The sequence below is a fragment of the Rhinolophus sinicus genome, chromosome 15 (assembly GCF_057876585.1).
Source record: "Rhinolophus sinicus isolate RSI-liver-muscle chromosome 15, RSI-T2T, whole genome shotgun sequence".
Lineage (NCBI taxonomy): Eukaryota > Metazoa > Chordata > Mammalia > Chiroptera > Rhinolophidae > Rhinolophus > Rhinolophus sinicus.
In genome coordinates, this window is record NC_142515.1 from 41238491 (window position 1) to 41260131 (window position 21641).

The 21641-nt window shown below is 37.9% G+C and overlaps 1 protein-coding gene across 1 annotated transcript in view; it reads left to right on the forward strand.

The window, feature by feature from the left end:
- Nucleotides 1-8059: 8059 nt before the first annotated feature.
- The window catches only part of CABCOCO1 (ciliary associated calcium binding coiled-coil 1), a 563526-nt gene continuing 549944 nt past the window's right edge, over nt 8060-21641 (forward strand). Inside the window, exon 1 of the mRNA XM_088792037.1 lies at nt 8060-8105. The gene's annotated coding sequence lies outside the window, so the exon portion shown is untranslated. The remainder of the gene's footprint in view (nt 8106-21641) is intronic.

Consider the following 21641-nt stretch of genomic DNA (forward strand, 5'->3'; position numbering starts at 1 on the left):
TTCCTTGTTGAGTGTCTTTAGGCAAATCCTGTGACCTCTTTGAGACTTGGTTTTTCCATCTGTTAAAGGGGTATAATAACTCCTACTTTTCAAGATTGTGTATGTTGGATTTGGATAAATATATGTACATATATATAGTATATATACATAATATAATTATATTATTATATAATATATAATAGTATATATATAATATATATATAGAGAGAGAGAAAGAGAGAGAAATGTATACACATTTTAAGAAAGGAAAAAATTGTATTAAATTTATGCTGATGGTAACCACTTTAGGCACTTCTTGTAATTGCAGAAGTCAAATGTGACTTGCATTCATCTTTTGTTATTGGTATATATTGAGTATTACAATTTTGATAAAGTTTTCCTTTCTTAAAATGTACATTCATTTTTTTTGGCAGTGTGTGTGTATGTGTATAAAGGGTAAAGATGTAGGGTATGATTGCTGGTATTCACTATTTCTCATTATATTGTTGCTATGAGTATTACTGCCATTGCTACCTATAGTTGCATCTGATGGGCGCTGGAGTCTTCCAAGGGGCTACTCTCCGCCTGACTCCACCTGCCTGAGTTTTAGTTCGACTAATGGAGATGATCTTGAGGTTCATACAAAAGAGGGAGGGCTGTTATCACCCAAAGGTCGATATTACCGTGATCTCTTATGGGTCAAGGCAAACATCTGGAGGACTTTTGAGAATAGGCATTGCAGGGCCCTGTCCTATAGTTAGTGATAATTAGATAATTGTCAACTCAATAATTGTCATTTCTAGTAGTTCCCAGGTTGTGCTGATACTGCTGGGACCACACTTTGAGAATCCTTGCACATCAGGTAGCTAATTATCATCTTGGAAGCCATTGAGACCCTAATCTCTGGAGAGTGTTTTGTATTTGGGGCCCAGAGAGTCCAGAAGAAGCTGGGGGCCTTAAAGGTGAATCAGGGATAGGTTGAACACCTGCAGAAGGTGAAGACTGAGGGGGAGGGCAGGTATCACGACCCCATGCCACCTAGGGCAGTTGCACTGGGACTCTTTCAGCTTAGGTTTTCTCTCCTTTCTCCTGGCTCCCTCTCTCTCTAACAACTTTTATTCCTGTGGGTGTCCTTGTCTTTCCAGCAAGTCACTTCCGGATCAGCCTGATGAAGGGACATGGAAAGAGTGTCTCAGGTAGTGGAAACAATATGCATAATGGTGTAGAAGTTGGCTCTGAGGAGCTAAGAGCAGTTCCACTTGGCTGGAGCCTAGAATGCACAGAGATTCCAGCTTGGGAGGATGCTGTGGGTAACACAGCAAAAGTTGGGTCACAAATTGGACTTGATCCTAAATACTATGGGAAGCTACTGAAGGGCATTAATCAGGGGAGTGACACTAGATGATTTGTAATTTGAAGGGCTTACTCTGTCTGCATTGAGAGAAATTGCCTGGAGATAGGGAGATTGGAGACGTGGCTGTCGTAGTTGTCTAGTCATGGGTGGTGGTGGCCTGGATGAGGGGAAGCAGCAGGAAGAGAAAGACTCCTTGAGTCCCTGTTGAGCTGTAATAAAGTTCTTGAACCATTTCTGTCATTTATTCCAGTATTGTTCCCCGCACCCGCCCCAGTGGCTCCCATACGTTAGTGTGCTTCCAAACCACCTGGTGGGCCTATGAAAAACAATTCTGTTTCAGTGAGTGGGAATCATGCCCGAAGATTTCCATTTCTAACAAGTTCCTCGAGGATGCTGACGCTGTTGGTCCTCGGAACACACTTTGAGAACCACTGATTTATTCCTACCCTTCTCAGAAGAGGATTATAGCCGTGGGCTTTTCCAGCTGATTGTGTTCTCAGCTTTTGGTAACCAGCATCGTAGTGTTTCAATAAAACATTGTTTCTACTCACTAAGATTCTCCTCCTGGGGATCTGCATTATCTCACCGAGCTCTCTCAGGCTCAACTAATTTGTCTTCATGAACCATCAGCCCTGCCTTAACGTTTCCAAAAAGCTGCTTCCTCTCTGGCTTCATTTGGCTTCCACCGCAAGTGGGGCCAGCTCATCCCCAAGTGATTCTAATTAACTCTCTCCGGGTCAACTCCTTGAGTGAATGACTTGAATAACCCAGCATGACTCTAATGCTTTATTTATTTAAAGATTCTGAACTCTCCTTCCCCACAATCCTATGTTAAACAAGGACAAACCGAAAAACAATTATTAGTTAAAAAAAAAAATTGTTTCGTTATTCCACAAGTTGCTTCTTTGTTCTCTGACTCTTTCCACATTTCTTTAACTCTCACAGATGGCCAACCTTTCTTCATTTTAATTTTGGCAAGCGCCATCCTGGCCCATGCAGGAACACATTAAACATGCTTTGATGATGGTAATAGAAAACAAAAATTAACTGCAAGGTTGCCGTCCTGGTCTGTTATTAACAGGCTTTCCTTCCTTTGGAAGGATTAGCAGAGCCTGAGTCAGTCAGAGGCCTTGTCTCTCTCTCTCTCTCTCTCTCTCTCTCTCTCTCTCTCTCTCTTCCCTAGAACCAATCCTTCCAGTGTAGGACTTTTGCAACTTGGAATCTCTTGCCACAGCATTGGTGTGGTTACCATATCTATTGTGATGAGCATATATGTACATGCTTCCCATGTGCCTTCCAGAGACATGACGGCTCTTGCAGTCCCCATGGTACCTTCAGCTCTCTGTATGATCCAGCAGCTCGGCCACACAGTGTCTTTTGGGCCTGAGAGTGGATTGCTGAAAGCTCTCCTCCAACACTGGTTAAAAGGCGAAGGAGAGGGTGGGGCGGGGGGAGGGTCGCAGAGGAAAATAAAATCAGTACTCCTTTGTGCTGTACTGCAGGCAAGGCTGGCTTTCACAGTGTCACTGAGGGGAGGAGATGGGGATGCCAGAGGGGAGAGAGAACTGATGGGGAGTTACAGCGGAAGGGAAGGTGAGTTCAGAACTGAGCCTGAGAAAACCTCATGCCACCCATTATAACGCAATCAAGTAGTTAAGAAGGAAATGAATGAGAGATCTGAGAGTGAAAATTATTTTATAGCAGAAAGAAGACTGAGTTCAAGAGTACTTCTAGTTTCAGGTATCATTTACTATATAATGTATCGGTGTATTCCCTCAAGTGGACTTTTTAAAACAACTTAAAGTGAATCTAATTTTCCCATTGATTTCATTCATATATTTATATGACATGTACTTAAATATATATTCATACCGTATAAATATGTTTATACTTTAATACATATTTATAAGTGATTCTAAGTTATGTATGTAACTTATTTTAATAAGTTATATAAATCATTCTGATGAACTGAGAACTTTCAATGAGAAAGGGGTCAAGTTGATGGCTAGTCCTATGGCATGCTGAACGTTTTAGAGAATGGTTGGGATTTCCCATTTCCCATTTCCCCATTTTCTTCCTACAATCTGATCCCTTAACGAGAGGATCCATCTTTTCCTGTCTACAACTGATTGAGGCAACAAGTGTTTATTTCATACTTTGAAGTCTCCTTTTTCCCACTGCTCAGATTTGATCTCCTAATTTTTGATTACATTGAGTCTCAGTTTTGTTTTGTTTTGTTATTATTAATTAGTTTGGAATTTGTGAATTTTCAGATAGGGTCACTTAAAAAAAATTCAGTTACAAAATTCATCGAGATTGGGTTGTGAAATGTTTGTTCACTTAAAGGAATAAAGTCACTTTAAGAACTTTAGAAACTTTGATTAAAAATAATTAATTGCAATTTCAGTCAATGTCACTTAGTGTAGGCTGAATATTTGTTTTACTAATCAGAAACACATTCTGCAAGGGTCTAGGAAATCTCACCTTTAGTCTAGGTTGAATTACCTAGACTATTTGAAGGTGATAAATACATCTTAAAGTGATATCTTTTTTTTCCCTACCATGGATTTTCCCCATGCAGTTTGGCTTTTTTCCATTGTGTCCGAATTAAAGAGGTTTGACTGGAATAGAATATTCAGTAGTCCTAATTTACAATATTATACTTCACCAATAGGTGTCACTGTTTAACACATGATATACTCGTATTCAAAGAAACAATTTCCTGCGTATGTATGGATTTCAAGTTTCTGTAATTCTAATTAATTCCATACTTTATCAGTGTGGAAGGGTAGAAACTTTGAGCATTAAGTTTCCATAAAGCAAGGACTCTAGAGGCTGTTGTGGGCAGAGGAAGGAAGCGAATCGCGTATAGAGTTCTAGTGTTTTAGCTATTTCAGAGAGAAGTTAGGGGAGCAGCAAAGATCTTGAGCTCATCAATATTCAGAGATCTGTCACCATAAATACCTTTTAACGATTGCTTGTTGAGGCTTACTTGCTTTTTCTTTTTAAAATTTTAACTCAGTGAGAGCCTTCAAATAATAACGGAGAGTCAATTAATTCAAATTCTGTTCCAAATGGTGACCACCAAACGTTAGGGTTCAGAAAGGTTTCTGTCCTCCTACACATAACTGAGTCAGGATACCCCAATTAAAGATTTTCATCTTTGTCAAATATTGCTGCGTTAGACATGTGTTCTGTGATGAATAAATGAGTTGGCCTTGAACACTTGACATAACAGGCAATATTTAGGGACTAGGAAGACAAAAAGAGTATCACTGTTGGGTCAAATTCTCGGCTTTAAGATATGAAAGCCTAGACTTTCTTCTCGATGATACAAGAGGAAAGAAGCTTTTTTACAGATTTAGCGAGCCTCTTAGAAAGTTCCTTTTTCTTCAGCTGGTTTTTTGAAGAAAATAAAAAGTTATTACAGAAGTTTTGAACATACACAAAATTAGAGAGAATAGTATAATAAACCTCCATATAACCATCACCCAGGTTCAACTATTATCAGTATATGGTCAGTCCTTTTTCATCTGTACTGTCTCTCCCATGTCTTACCCCTACCTGTTGGATTATTTTGAAGTAAATACTAGATGTGATATCACTTCACCCCTAAATATTTCAGTATGTATCTCTAAGAGACAAGGACACTACTTCCTGAACCATTGTTACAGACAAAAATTTTAACACTGTTTCTTTAATATCACCCAATATGCTCTCAGGATTCAACCTTCCCTTATTATCCTACAACATTTTAAAAAATTGGTTTATTTGAATCAGGATTCAAATAAAGCTCATATCTTGCATTTGGTGTTTCATAAAACTCTTTTAATTTGTAACAATTTCCTCCCTTTTCTTTTAAAAAAAAAAAGCCATTTATTGGTTGAAGAAATTGGATCTGGTGTTTCATATCATAGACTATCACACAATTTGGGGTTGGCCTCTTGCATCCCTGTGGTGTCATTTGCCATGTTCATCTGTCCCATGTATTTCCAGTTAATTAGTAGTTGTATCTAGATGCTCGATCATATTCAAGGTCAATTTTGGGCAAGAACATTTTATAGGTGATGGTGGGTACTCAGGTATATGATATGTGTCATGCTCTTTCTTTATTGTATTTTATTTTTTGTAATGTTAAGATTGACTAAAGGGTTCAGATGTAGTGAGCTTGATCCATACATAATTCCCCATATTTTAGCAACCCTTGATGACCACTGCCTATGAGGAATAGAGTGAAGCAATAAAATGGAGTCACTATAGCCAAGATGCTAAATTACTAAAATTGAGTAGGTTGAGGCAGGAGGAAATGATTCCATTTTCATTTTAATTACCCTGGGAACTTAAACTTTTAAACTTACCAGTCTTGCATCAATGCCTGGCTATACTAATCAAACCTCCAGCTAACCCTCTGATTATCCTCTGAAGGACTGAGGAAAGAATATTCATGTATCCAGACCACCTGACATCCATTACCCAGACTACATGACATCTATTATCCAGACCACTGGTTGTCTAGACGATTACCATCTCAGACTAATCCAGAGGCTAATAATGCAGGACTGATTCTTCTCAAGAATGTACTTTTTACTATAAAAATTCTTAGCTTTTCTTTTTTTTTTTTCAGAACACTGGGTATTGCCTAGTTGAGTTTCTGGTTTGTAAACGCTAAGATCCTTGAACAAATTTTTATAATTTATTTCTAGCCAAAGCCTCCAGACTCCTTTTGAGTTTCTTTGACACCTAGAACTATAATATTATAAGAGGCTACAAAATGTAGATATTCTAATTCAGTCACTCCTTTTGTAGTTACTAAGTGGAATTCTTCTATAAAGAAGAATTTGTCCTTGTCAATCATTTGATTACCCTGGAATACAGTTAATACTGGAAAGGCTTGATTTTCCCTCTTTTATTTATCAAATTTCAAATGAGAGATTGGTGCCTTAATGGCCTTCAAATGGAACCAATGAGATTATATATATATATATACACACACACACATATATACATAATGTATATACACACACACATATATATGTGTGTGTGTATATATATCATTATGACCTCATATATTAAAAAAATATTTGATGTGTTTTAATCTATTATAGTTATTCTACTTTTTGATGCACAGATTATTTCATCTTTGTACAGTAGTAGTCTCTTTAACTTGGCTCCTATTATCTCTTGACATAACCTCAGTGAATATGGATTATTCTTGGAGCTTCTTTGTTTTCTAGTATGACAGTATGTTCCATGTTTATATTGTGAATTTACTGCACCAGACTTGAAATCAGCCATTTCTCTGTGGATATCAGGTTCTTTTTCCTGGAAATGGTATTTAGAAACCACAGTCTGCACATTAGGGATGCCCCTTGCCACCGAGTTTGTTATTGCTTCCAGATTTTTTTGTGTGAACAGAACTAACTAATAATATATTTTTTAAATGAAATACATCATGAGTATATTAAACTTTTGATTCAAATGCAAATCTACAGGTTTCACTGACCTGTATTTCTTTTAACAGTGCTTCAGTCTTGTATAAGATCCAAATTCGGGAAAATAGTTCATGATATTTAGTTTGGGTTTAGTGAGATATATTTACGTGATTTTTCAGCCACTTTTGTGTAGTTAAGCGATTTCTAGCCATCAGTGTATGAATCACTTCTGTGGTTCTTAGAAGCAGAAACATGTGGATACTGGAGCAAAAACTAGGCTTGTGATGTATGGAACCTGAAGCTTATTCTTGAAAAATTCTTCCAATCATCAGACATGTTTAGTTGTTAATGGAGAATTCAGTTCTCATCAACACCTAGTTAAAATGGAAGTGCTCTGCTTTTAGAAATTGATAATGCAGTGGTGGATACAAGTTGAAAAGCAGTGTACATTTTCAAAATTTATGGTAATCATGCAAAATAGAATTTGTCAAAACACCCATGATTGTAGGGCACAAACTTACAATGGGACTACAAATAACAAAAATATGTTTTTTGTAAAAATATGTTTTTTATGCGTGCCAACTATCAATAATAAAAATAATTTTTGATCCTTTCTAGAAACTATTAAATTATCTTTCTATTATCATTATAGAAATTGATATTAGGAAGTTGTTCTTATATGATGAGATGAAAACATTGAAGCCAGAAGTGTAGAGAAAGTTAATATTATAAAAGTATTTTAGGCAGTTAATTAATAAGAATTTTTTTTATTATATGATAGTTGAGTATTTGTCAATTATTAAATTTTTTTTGTTGTGATTTTTCTTAAGCTGAACAAATATGCACTTCCATACCTAAATTTTATATTTTTAATATTATTTTTTTAAGTGAACCCCTAAAAATATAGAAATCTGAGACCTCAGAAAATCTGGAGCTGCCAGGTGCCAGTTCTTTATTTAATCTCTCCCAATTTTAGCCCTTCTGTGCCCTGTTCTGTGGTGTGAGACCTTTAAAGATTGCCTTAGCTGGGCTCACATTCTCTGTGGCTTTCAGATGGGTCTAGTCAAAGAGAGGTACCAGGTAGAGTTCAAAAGGAAAGAGAAAGAAAGGTTGGGATATTCACTTATTTTGCTTCCTTCTTGTCTCTCACCATAGTAATAACAGTGAATGTGCTCTTCTAAGGTATTGGGACTTGGTAGAAGGCTCCTGCTCTGTGGTTTTACCTCTTATGGGGCTACAATAACACCATTTTTTCCTTTTTCCCTTTCAGGCCATGGATGCAATGACATTCTTCAAGATGCCTCACCATCCTTGCTGATTTCCTTGATCCTGTTCAAAACGTAAGTAATGTTAAATTCTTGTAGTTAAACTATTTCAAGTGTGCCATTTGTTTTCTGCTGATACTGAGATGGTAGTTGAAGTTAAGCCTGAGTAGAGAAGGCTGGGATGGGGAATTAGCCAAAGCTTATTGTCTGCTTTTGGTACACGTGGTACCTCAGCTTACGCTTCCCCTTTTGTCTGAAAGCTGTGTTGTATCTGGACCCTGTTTAGGGAATGGGACTTTTTGGCAAAGCAGGGATCTCCTGTGCTTACGTTTCAGGCTTCATTGGGACACCACATTGAGACCCACTCCCTCTTAGGACATTCCTACTCTCTGGTGTCTCAATACTGATTAGCATATGAGTCTTTAATTTTCCAGGATAAATGTATTCTGTCCTCTCTCTAGTGTTTAGAAGTATTCCCTTTTTGCTGTTTGCTGCTCATGGGTGCATCACTCTCTTCCTTCCTCCTCTAGTACCTTTAGCATAATATCTACAACTAGTGTAGGCATTTATTTTATATAAGGAGAGTTTATGATTTCTGGTAACTTATGTTTTACATCTTGCAAAAACTCCTGAGGCAAAATGCTGAGGATTGGAATGAAATGAGTATAAGAAAAAACACAAGGAAAAAAATCACACAAATTAAAATTACGTGATTATGTCCCCAGACCACCCAGAAGTGTTGCAAGGCGTTTAGTAGTGTGATACAAAGTGGTTCTTGGAGCCTGCCTGGGACACATCTGGGCCTGTTTACTTTCAGACTCACATGATATCTTTCTCTGCCCTGCTCTCTATTAGAAGAAACTATATTTATCAGTCTTCTAGTCCTCTAGCATCTCTACAGGTTTGGCCAATGGGACACACTGGTATAAAGCAGGAGAGAAGCCAAGATACTCATTCTCTCCTTTGCTTTTGTTGACATCTCTGTGTCTCATCTATGTGTCTTCATCCTGCCAGAAAACACCTTCATGGTCCCACTGGAGCTATGGTCCCAACTTATACCCAGTGACCACAGCTCCTGGATTTGGGGACATAGCCTCGTCCCTATATTCCTGCAGCCCTAGTATAGTAGCAGATTCTTGTTGTTGCCAATCTCTGGGATACCTCACCTTCTCCTGTTCAGCTCCTTAGTCCTTTCATCACTTGTATAATCAATTCCCTAGACTGAATTCTATCTGTTTGAGATACTTCAAGTGGTTTCTGGTTTCTGATTAAAATTCCAAAGATACATCATGTTTCTGCCCAGTGGGAGAATTTGTTTTTAGCCAAGACCCATCTTTGTAAGCGATTGTTTGTATGTAAAAAAGAGCAACTCAATCAATGAATATAGTATAAGTAAAAGGAGATTTATTGCAAGTATACAGAGCTCGTGAAATCCAGTATTTATTGTGAGTACACTGAAAAAGAAATCTATTCTACTTTTTAGTCTGGGCAGATTGAACCTCAGGTGATAGTATGGATAAGTAGATCAAACTAAGCCATAGCTGACTATTTTACTGCAACCCCAGGTCAACTTATAAAAGGCTCCTGGAGAAAACTCTTGTCTCTTTCAAGTCCAAGGTTAGTTTCCAGCAGTGTTCTTGACAAGGGGGAAATGTGGTTATGTTACTACATGAATTATTATCCACTTAAACTTTACCAGAGATAACAGGACACGTAACAGGTCAGTGGTACCCAGAAGACTCTCCTTAATACAGGCTTACGTTAACTCTTTAAATTCTTTTGCTTGCTGACTTCATTTCATTCTATGTAATTAACTCCTCCAGTACTTCTTTCCAGACCTCTTTTATTTTATTTTCATGTATTTTCTTATAATATCTTCAGCAAGGGGGAAGAGCCCCGTGTCTAGAACAAAAAGAATGGATTATGTAGAGACCTTCTAGTCCATTTGGTCACACTCCAGCTGTAACGGTGGAGGATCATTTCATTTCACATAAACATTGTTCAGTTCCCCTCCCCCTTTAATTGGCTGTTTCCATAACAATCTGAGGAACTTGAAATTTTCCTCAACTTTACTGAATATACACCTATTATTTTTAACTGTACCTTCTTCCCTGCCATAGTGTTCAATTCTTATATGTACTGCTCTCTCAAAGTATGTTATAGAATGGCCCAGAATCAGGGAAGTCCTAGGAACTTGAGCCGTAGAAGTCTGCGATTTTCACTTCAGTGACCCACTGTTAATGTATCTCAGCTCCTAGCTGATTCTAGTTCTGTCTCTTAGTTTAATAGATATGATGGAATGGGTAGTAGACAGCCTGAAATCAAAGGTACGTGAAAGGGGATCTCTATTTGACCACTGTGCCTTTGTCTCTTAATTTATACCTAGTTGGCAAGGGATTTGATCATGATCTTAGTATTTTACCTATTCCTTCCCCTCCAAATCATGAGGATTGATTTTTCCTCTCTATATATTAAGTAGTCACTTCAACAATAGGAGTATTATTACTTTTAATAAAAGTGAAAGTTATTACAATGAAGTACCATGCACTTCAGAGAATGTATGCTTTCAACTTGGCTAGCTGGCATATCCTTACCGAACACCCACTCTCTTCTTTACACTATTGCATAGGTGTTGTTGGTCTTGATATGTCCTCCAGAATGCTGCCAAGAAAGGGAATCTAGCAGTGGTTACCTCTGATGGGACTGACCTATAGATTTACAATCCCTGAACCCATAATGACCACAATTTGTTTAGCTCTGTTTTGATGTTCTGCAGAACTAGAAAGCCACTAATCAGAATTACTAATGGACATTTATTCATTAGTCAGTCCATTCATGTTAAATAATTGAACAACCAATCACTACTGACCAAAGTAAGGGCTTTGAAGTCTGCTCATGGCTGAACCACAGGTAGCAGGAAAGGCCTGGAAATAGCTGCAGTTATTAAAATTCAGTAGGGGTCACATGTGGACCAGGGACCCAGGCAAGGAGATTACCAAAGAACAAAGATCTAGGGAAGGCAACCTCCATGATTGCAACTTTTGTTTAGATGCTAACCTCACATGTCTTTGGATGGAGAACTAGACCGCTTTCCAGGTAATTATAGTGTACTTATATCAGGGCAAAATGGTCAGGTGGAAGTGCTATCCTTGACTTTGCCGTATTTATAATGGCAAAGTCAAGCTTGTTTGCATGGTAAATAGCTGAATGGGCTTTGATAAGAGATTATAAAAAAAGAGATTATGCAGTAATCTGTGTGTGTGTGTGTGTGTGTGTGTGTGTGTGTGTGTGTCAGAGAGACAGAGAGAAAGAGAGAGAGAGATGATTTTCTAAAAGGTATTTGTAAGGGTTGGAAGAATAGAAACACTTCCTACCCTAAACTACATAGAATTCGCTGCCTTACCTATCACTCCCACCCTCAACATTGGGGCTGCACTAAATATATGTAGATCATGGCAGTATTTGACTAGAAAATCCGTTATAGATCAGTTTAGATCAGAGAAGAAACAGATTGTGAACCACAGGGCCTTATGTGTAGAAATAAAGGGAAAATTTTTGGATAACAAGATACAGCATAGACATATTTCTGCAAAAGTATTTTGACTGAAAGCAAAGCCTCCTTAAAAATCAGCCGATGAGCCTCATTAAAAGTCAGCAGTTAGAGCAATTTCAGACAAGATCGGAGAATTCTCTTTACTGAGTAACCAAGAATCTAGTATGTTAGAAAATGGAAATTTAGAGCCTAGGAAAATCTTCATAAAACATAGAAAAAGAAGGGCCAAAGAATATGGAAGCAAAAATCTGAATTGTGCCAGGGCAGAGATATTTTACCTACCACATGACCAAAGGTTTCCACCAGCTTCTTATCAAGCAGAACTTAGCCATGAATATCAGATACCTGGTGCATAATATTATATTTTGTAGTAGATAATGATGCATATTTTAAGTGTTCCCTTTAGCATTATTTCCTGTATGAGTTCAGACATCCATGATTTATTAATTTTATTGCTTTCATAAATCCTTGAGTTAAGAAACCCATCCAACTGTTGTTCAAGATAAAGATCAGCACCAGATGATCTTAGGTGATTTTTGGAAAGAATCTGATTCTCAGAGTGCTCAGCCCAGGTTGGGTGCATCCCAGAGAATTTCAGACTAGGTATGTCACAAGCGCCATACAGGAATCAAAGGGGAAACCAGTTTTCATTCGAACAAGTGGCTAGAAACAGCTGTATGTTAGAGTAAAAGAATTTCATATTGATATTGGATGCTGTTTCAGTTGAAAGATGGCCACTCATAAAGTTGTTATCTGTGTGTCAAGCCCCAAAGAACCTAGCTCCATCACTTAGTAGCTGTGTGACGTTAGACTGGGCATTTGTCCATTCTGTGCCTCAGAGTCCTTCTTTATAAATGGGATGGATATAACAACTCCTGTGAGTTATGATGAGGATTTGATGAGTAGGACATGAAAAACACATGGAAAGAGCATTCAATAAATATTAGCTAATATTAATTATTAATGTTGATAATAAATATTTACATAAATAATTAATCTCACGGAAATAAAGGCTGCTGTAAAATTAAAACTACTGGATATGAGCTTGGAAGTATGGCTTTTAGTCATGGCTCTGACAGTTTTACACAAAGTGAGTTAAAGAGTTTTAGAACTGGAATGTGGGAGGGATTTTGAGATTATTTTATTCAATTTCCTCAATTTATGTGAAGAAATCAAGGCCAGAGGATTCTTGCTTAAGGCCGCACAGCTCGTTGGTAGCAATATGTATTTCATTCTACTGCTTCTCTTAAATGAACTTGGCTTTTACTTTCCTCATGTGGAAATCAAGGTATTGAGTTTATTAATTTCACACCAAATTCAATTAAAATGGAGGTTCTTCTAAAGCTCACATTGTTAATTTATCCAACTGATATTTATGTCTAAATATGAACATATGCATATTCTATAGCACTGCAATTCCACTCCTAAGTATGTATCCAACATTAATGTATATACCAACAGATATGCACTGGAATGTTCATAAGAGCACTTTTACCTTGGACCCAAATGGAAATGACCTAAGTGCCCATCAGCAGTTGAATGGGTAAATAAACTGGAATATTCACAGTATGGCATATGATGCAGCAAGGGGAAATGAGTCAACTATTGCTACCACAATATGGACGAATTTCACCAGTATATTGCGGAATGAAAAGTCATACATGAAACAGTTCATACTATGACATTCATTTATATAGAGTTCAAAACTAAGCAAAACTAAACTATGCTGCTAAAATTGGGGATGTTGGTTACTCTTATGGGTGGTAGTAAATAGGAAATGGTACAAAAATGTTTCTGAGGTACTGGTAATATTTGTTTCTTGCTCTAGATTCTGGATGCATAGATGTGCTCAGCTTGTGTCAATTTAGTGAGTTTTATACCTATGATATATGTGCTTCTCTCTATGCATATTATACTTCAATTAAAAAATAAAAGAGATACAGTAAAATTAAAAAAAAAAATTTGAGTGTCACCTCTTATCAGCCAGTAACCCACGTGCTGGGGACAATATAATGAACAAACCTGATAATATCCCTGCCCCCATGGAAGCTATTTTTAGTGGGGAGTAGAGAAGACAGATACGTGCAATGGAAGAAAACTAATGTCATAGCAAATCTGTAGTTGGTCAGTGTGTCTGCGTTTATTAAGTAGCCATTGTTATCTTCCAATTTATAGTTAAACATTTGATAGAGCATCATCTTTCATTCTCTCTCTAAAACCGTTTAAATGCTGTTACTTTTTAAAAATCTGTAATATTTTGTCTTTTGTTGGCTGTCTGCTGATTTCCAAGTAGTTTTAGACTCATTTTTCATCAGTATGTCAATGAACATCTTCCAATTACCACAAAGTATTCATTTCTGATAAAAGAATAGAAACACAGCAAGCTAGAAAAACCTGCTTTGGCAGCCAGTGGTATATGAGAACGATTATAGCCATTTAAGTAACCTCAGCAGTGATCTGTTTACAAAGGAAAGACTGTTGCTTTCTAAGATCTATTGCCCATTTAGTGACCTCACTGACAAGTGTAACATTATTCAATATTACTGCCTCATGTTTCCAAAGTTGTGCTTTAATTGCCTTTCAGATATAAGGGATGCTTTAATTATTATGCCTAATTGTGCATAGAGAACAACTGCAAAAAACAGGGATATACATTGATGTTCCAATGTGCTTTTATGGCATAAATTAAGTTCAAGAAGCAACAAAGAGATGCTGAGAAAACGGGTGAAGAACTCTGGGAATGTGCCGAGACTTTTATTGGGACCACATATAAGGACCCCGAGCAAAGGAGAGAAAGATGCTAATTAGAGGGGAGAATATAATATGTTTTCCTTGTTCACTTATGATTGTTTGTGTCAAAATGTCCCTGTGGACTGACGGAATACATAAAGCCTCAAGCTTGGGTTTTTAATAAGGTTTATGATATTACTTAAAGTTTTACGGGTATTCCATTACTTAATAATGGTTCTTTTTATGGGACTTATGGAAGACATCTTTTCATTTGTTATGCCAGTCCCTTGTTTTCTCATAGTTTTCCTTTCCTCTCAGCTCAGTCAAAAGTGGGTATGAGGCCCCCGTTGGTCATTTTGCACAGTGTGGCTCTGCCCACAGGTTACAGTTGATTGGAGGAGGAAGAGCACATGTTTCTGTAAGAGCACTTTTCCCAGATCGTGGCCACCATTCATTGATCAAGAAGCAGGCATCTGACCCAAGTTTGGCCATCGTTTGCCTTAGGAATTTTGAGTTGGGTCTTAGAGAAAGAGAAGAAATAGGTTGGTCCCTCTTTGGATGTTTGGATGGCATATATATATATATATATATATATATATATATATATATATATATATATATATATATTTGTTGCTGTATGTAGACCTTTTTTTCTGTCATGTGCCATACTCTGTAATGGAAATGAATGATGCAGGTACCCAGTGGCCACCAGAGTTGGGAGGTAAATGTTCTTGAGGTCATTCTAATTTCTACTTCCTGCCCATTCATGGGGCCAAGAGGGCATTCCTCTTCCTGGATTCCTTGAGAACATTAATTACCCTTAAATGGCAGAGTGGGTTTCTTTACTTGCAAACAACAGCCCTTCCTACTGCAGCCCCCTTTCTTTACACTGTGACTCTCTCCTGAAGGCAGTTGCCTAGGGGTTACCATGATACAATCCAGTAAGTCAGCTCAACTCCCTTTGGAATGAAATGTTTTAAATAAATATAATAAGTAAAGGAGTAAATAAATATTTTAGAATTCCTAAGCAGGGTTTATATGTCATTTCACATTTGGAATTATGTTTCACTGAATGATGAAGACTCATTATAGAAATCATTCCATTTTAAAGCTGAAAGGGATCTCCATTCCAGAGTTTTTTCTGGCTGAGAAAATTGGGGCCCAGGGCAGTCAACAGACCTACTCAGATTTCCTGTTTCATCAGTCCTAGTAGGGCTTTTTTCATAGAGACAGTAAAGAGATTATACAAGTACATTGGCCACTACGGAATCTGAACCTGAAAGCAGAGAGCTGAATTCCAGAGAGAATGGAAGCCAAGGGTGATGGGGCACGGTGGGGGGAGGGGAGGCAGTTCTGTGGAATGTGAGGAGAGTGGAGTTGTGCATTCAATGGCAGCTCCCCAGACACCAAATTCCTTCACATACCCTCTTATTGCCTGACCCATCATGCTGCTGTATTTTAGCAGAGACTTCAGCAGTGCATATTCTGCAATGGCTACCTTCTTCATTCTGTTTTCTGAACACAGGACTCTGCTTCTCTTCATCATTCCCCAGCTCCCAACGTCTTTGCAGGTACCCTTAGGTTGGGGCTGAATGAGAAGACATGTTTATTATCAGCCATCAGAGAAAGGTGTGATTTGATGAGATTGCAGACCGGATACTGACCAGGATGCACCTTGGGGGAAGACGAGTATGTTCTCAAAAGGAAAGAAATCAAGCAATTCCGCATAATGAACTCATCTAGTCAGAAACTAACCAGGAATTTATACATGTTTTGGGGTGGCAGAGTACCCATCGCTGAATTTCAGTCTTATTTCTTAGATGGGTAAGTTCCTTCACCTCTCTATACCTGACTCAGTTCATCTTTTCAAAGGGTAAATAGGCTAATATATATAGTTGTATGGCTTAAATGAGAAAATACACATGCACTCACTATATGTTAGCTACTAAACGTGGGAAATTTTTAAAAAAGGTAAAATCATGACTATCACAGAGATAGAAAATGAACATGTGTCAGAGATTTTGTTTAACTAATTATTCAATGAGTACAACCGTTTCAAAGTGCGAATACAAAGGTCTGACTATTTATAGACCAGGAATATTGAAATTAACTGCTCTAAACAGTGCATAGTTTTCCAGTAGAGGCACCCAGTAATCTGTTTTGCTTGTTCAAAATTCCCTGACGTTGCTTTAATTATTATTAACTCATCTTAGCTGAGTTCCTCCATTCATGCCCACGTATCACGAAGGGCTCTCCTTTTGACATATCATAAATCTCCTGTGCCTAATATTCCTTCCCATTCCAGGTAGATTTTGCAATAGAGTTCTTCTATTACAACCCCTTATTATCAAGCCTTCAATTCTCGGCCATAACTTAACCAGCTTGGATTAAAGTCAAAGGATGAAAAATATGTTGAGGCTTAAATAAGAAAGAAAAACGGAAGTGGTCATGCTGGCAATTTACCCATTTAGAAAATGTCTGGGGCTATGAAAACTAAATCCACTGTTGGCAGTGCACGCTCAAGCAAGAAAGTCTATTTGGTGTGGGAAATAGTACTCAACCTTTCATTTTCAGCAATTTAAGCAAATCTCTCCTGCTCTCTCAAATATTTATTTAGTCTCCTATAATTTATGGTAACCATGGCACTTAGTATTACCCAGGTGTTAAATCTAATACAAAAAAAGTAAAAAGAATAGTAAAGAAGTATCAAGTGATGCCCAAGGGAACTTATTAAGTGTATTTCATTTAAATAATCCAATTCAACGAATTGAGGCAGACCTCTTAAAAAAATGTGCTACTTGAAAGAACTTGGCTCAAACTGAAGCAGGCACCTCACCTGCAAGCTGCTCAGATCATTAATTTTAATAATTTCTATTGCACGCTTCTTGGGTAGACTGCTCTATAGTCTTTGTGCTGGGTGTTCATACTCTTATTCTGTGATATACAAATCAGATCGATACTGGGATCTCCATGTGAACGATGAACAAAGGGGCCAGTGACATACATAAGGGCATAGGCAAGTCCACAGACACACTGTTCTGTTTCAGCTAATTTTTGTCTCTTCTCCACGAAACCTAAGATGTTTCCTGCTGAGAAACAGATCAGTTCAGGAGGTTAGCCAGGTCACCTTGAGGTACCCCTCTCCTATACTCTCCTGTCCTTGGAAGCCACTGTCTTTCCTACCTTCTTCTCCAACAATCAGCACCAATGTCATGCACTTTCATTATCGGCTCAACTTGTGAATGTATTTGGTTGCTACTTCACCACCTCTAAGAACCAGTTTAGAAGAGAAGGATTAGTCTAGAAACCCACAAAGCTGTGAGGCCACCTGACTAGTTGGGCTTGTGCTGAAGGCTAACCAAAGAAGTGGAGGAAGGCAGGAGACTGGATTCGAGGTGTGACTGGGCTTGTATCATATGGCGCAACCTTGGGCTAATAATTGAAAATTTTTGTCCAGAGCATGTTTACCACAGTGCAAACTAGTTTAGTAGGAGAAAAATGATTATGATGGACTCTCCAATACTAATAGGCTAATATCACAGTGTGATTGGAACATGGGCTTTGGTGGTACAGCTTGGCTCTGTCGTTAAGTAGCTACTATTTAGTAAATTGAAAAAAGAATTAGTGTCCCTGAGCCTCAGTTTCCACACCTGTAAAATGATGACAGTATGTCGTGGAGTTGCTGTAAAGATAATCTATAATATGTTTAACATGCCTGGAACATGTGTACACTAAATGACACCTATTAGTTTTACATAGTAGGCCAAAGTCCCCTGAAATTAAGTATTCTTATGTTTACTTCTAATTTTATATCCAAATATTGGAGGAAGGAGAATATGAAAGTTCAAATATGGTATGCTTCTTTTATTTATTAAAACTATATGATCTAGGTTATTTATTCATTTTGGTGACATTTATCCATATGTTGAATAAATCTACATGTTGGTGATACATGGCAATTTTCTGTTTCAGGCTAAGGTTTTTTTCATAATATATCACCTATCCAAATGAAGTCTCTTTTCTCAGATGGAGATTGCTCAGGGAATGAAAAATTATTTTGTTGGCATCTTCAGCCAAATCTGGACAATTTATTCAAATCCAATGGTGCAGAGAAATATTATTATAAAAACAAATAAGAAGCAGCAGTGTGTACTGGAAAGAGACTAGATGGAGAGTAAAAAAAATCAGTTTCCAGTTCACCTACCACATCAATGGTAAATGTGACCCAGAATCATCACTGAACTTCTCTGGGGCTCTGTTTCTTCTGTGCTGTGACTTCTTGAATCACATATATTCTGATACTAGATACAGAGAGACATTGATGAGTCTACACTAATTAGAAATCAGTTACTAAAACCATGAGGAAATAATTCAGATTATCTGTGTTTTGGGTACTGTTGTTTCTCTTCATTAACATAGAAATCAAGGATATTTACAATTATTGCTAATAATGATAGCACTAGCATAGTGCTAATATAGTATACTAGGATCAATATACTACAACGCACTTTTCAAATACATTGGTTCATTTGGACCGTACAGTGATGTGTAAGATAGATGTTACTGTTATCTCCTTTTGACAGACCAGGAGTGTGAGAGTGTGCGTGTGTGTGTGTGTTTGTGTGTGTGTCAGAGAGAGACAGAGAGAGAGAGAGAGAGAGAGAGAGAGAGAGAGAGAGAGACAGAGAGACAGAGAGAGAGAGAGACAGAGAGAGAGAGAGACAGAGAGAGAGACAGAGAGAGACAGAGAGACAGAGAGACAGAGAGACAGAGACAGAGAGACAGAGAGACAGAGAGAGAGAGAGAGAGAGAGAGAGAGAGAGGGCCAGCGTGGTCCCATAACGATTATAGAAATCAGTCACAGTCTGGGTCTTGTTCTAGAGTGTTCATCCTCTTGAAGCTTTGCTGCCCCCAGTCCTCCCACATCTGCTTCTATTTAGCCCAAGCCCAGTAACACAATAGTGACATCGGGAACTCTGCTTGGGTAAAAGCTGTAAATATGCCACATGATAATTCAAATAATTAATAATCCAAAGAATGACTGACTTTTAACTCATAAAAACAGACCTTACACCCTTGCAAGCTTTCCGTTGATCTCCAAAATGGCTTTTTCTGAGCAGGGCAGAAAGATAGGAATTTAATTACTTTCCCAAGCTTTGGGACAACTTAAGGAAAAATGGTCAGATCAAATTTTTTTTTCAGTTTTTAAAAACACATTAAAATACTTTTAATCTTATTACAAAACAATACATATTTACTGTAGAAAATTAGAAAACATACACAACCCCAATTCCACCAACCTGAGAACACCTTTGTTGATACTTAATACATACCAGAGATGACAATTGTGTTTGGCCACCTGGAATCATGGCAAGTTATTCACCTCACATGGCATTTTTTGGGTCTTAATCTGAATTTGGCCTCAGAAGCTTTCTCAGCGCAGTACCTGTGGGATCCATACTTGATCATACTTGACCCATGGATTAATACCTATTTTCCATCTCTTGTGCCTTTCCAATGCCTTTTCTCTAGGCTCACCTGTTAACATACACACAAGTATATACATATATTTTAATAAAACTTACTGATTTGACTGGCTTCAAAGCATTTAACTTCTTTATTAATGTTCATTTCTATCCCGTTTTCTATAAAAGGTACAATTCTTGCACTCCAATCAAAGAATTTTCTGTGTGGCTTCAGGAAGTGGTGAGATAAGGATAGAAAGTTAAAAAGACCTGTGCAGACAAACATAGAAATCCATTCTGAAAACGAGCTTTAATTTGAACAGTTTAAGTGCAAAATTTTCAAAAGGAGACTTGTGGTGAAAATACTTAATACCCAACATTTCGCGTTAAGCCTGCGTGCTTTCCAAATAAGGTGTCCCCTGTCCTTCTAAATTACTGAGTGTAAAAGCTGTAATGTTATATGTTCCCGAGGGGCAGAGAGTAATTCAGACATGAAGTAATTTTAATAGAAATCATTCCTCTTTTCTTGGCAAGAGAAGAATTTCAGTAGGAATTTTTCAAAATTACAAAATATCCTTCCCTGGGGGATTCATGCCGCCACTTAGCAGATTTCTCATTTCATTTAACACAAATATTTTGATCCTCAAGGGGAAATAGGCTCAGTAACAGTTTCTGCATTACTGTCTCCCAAAGATAAATGAGGTGCTTTCCTCTAAAATGGACACAGGAGAGGTAAGGTGGGAGGAAAACTGATATAAATCCCAGGAAGAAATTTCTAAAAACAAATCATTTACCAAAGTCCTTAAAAATGGAAACAACCTCCAATTTCTATTTCATTTTCTTCTCAGAATGTTTTTCAAACAGGAGCGATCACTCCCCGCCACCTCCCCCAGAGAAAGCTATCCTAATAGGTGTGTCTGAAGGAAAAAGAGAAGGTGATGATCTTGAAAGGCATCTGGGTTAATCCTTTCTTACCAGTTCGGATGGATCTCAGTGGCCTCCTAGATGGGTGGGAGGAGAGAGATTATGAGCTGCATCTGGATTTAGCTGAAAAGGGTTCTTCGGCTGAGCTGCAATGTATGTGTGATGGAGAGTTGTGGATGATCTTGGGTCAATGATGTCTCTATCAATGCCAGCACACCTGTGAGGAAGATGCACCTTGTCAAAGGGCCTGTTCCCAAGTGCCCTATGCCCTGCAGTTCTTCTGAAACTGAGTACTTAAACCTGCCCTTCCCAACAAACACTAAAAATTTCATTGTCCCACCGGTAATTCCGTTGAGGTTCCACTCTTTGTCAAACAATAAGCAACCTGATCTCCCATGTTGGATAATATGTGTAAATAGGATGACCTATGTTTGCCAGTGGTCCTGTAGAAAAAGGTGAGCTTGAAGGACACAGAGTGATAATGACAGGCACCATGAATTGCTAGGGAAATTGTTTGGAAGTAGATAGGTATTTCTGTCCTCATCAAGTGGGCATCTACTGACTCTGTCTCTGAAAGACTGACATTGCTCTTACGGTCAACTTCAGCACCATGTTTTGGTGATAAAACATTCCTTTCTTAGAAAATAAATAGTTTAAGGCTTTCAGTGAAGGAGGCAGTAGATGAGCTTTTAAATACACCTTGATGTTCTCAAATAAATTTAGTCTTGCAGTCTCTTACATGGTCCCTCAAAACTTCATCTGTAAAAGTTGGGTCTCAAGAAGTTCATTTAGCTGTATTTGAATTAAAAACTTAGACCCTAAGAACCGGAAGCCGTGGCCCATCTTTTCATCATTAGTGATCAGTAAATGTTTTTGCCCCAGCAGTCTGGAAAGGTTAGCAACACCAAAGGAAATTGCTTAAATGATTCATCAGAGCTC